This window comes from Mastomys coucha, chromosome X (assembly GCF_008632895.1).
Source record: "Mastomys coucha isolate ucsf_1 chromosome X, UCSF_Mcou_1, whole genome shotgun sequence".
Classification (NCBI taxonomy): Eukaryota; Metazoa; Chordata; class Mammalia; order Rodentia; family Muridae; genus Mastomys; species Mastomys coucha.
In genome coordinates this window covers 87,779,929-87,780,372 of record NC_045030.1, presented here as the reverse complement: position 1 = coordinate 87,780,372, position 444 = coordinate 87,779,929, and positions in this window count along the sequence as shown.

The following is a 444-nucleotide window of genomic DNA, read 5'->3' as shown; positions in this document are numbered from 1 at the left end:
AGTAAGGGCATTCATTGAAAAAAAGCCGACATAATGCCCTTGTCATTAGAAAAGTCTTATTGACACATTGAGGAGCCAAGGTGTTTCCCTTTTCTTTATGAATGCAGGTCTCAGCACAACATCCCTGAAGCAGCCCAGCCCTAAGAACATGTCAGCCAGGGAAGCCATGTCAGTCTGCGCAGTCGTACTCGGAGAATCAGCAAGGGAAGCCGTGGCAGTCTGCGCAGTCGCACTCGGAGAATCCAATGTGCTGACTAGCTTGCTGCGTCTTAGCCAGTCTAATCTTATCTGCTTTGGTGATTAGCTTTTCTGTGCCTCTTTTCTTTTCCCGAGGCTGATTAAGTTTGGCCTGTCTACCTACCAAAATCTTCTGCCAGATCACCAGAAAGGACCTCGAGGTTCCAACAGTGCTTCTTTTTAATTTCAGTCTGTGCATTCATTACT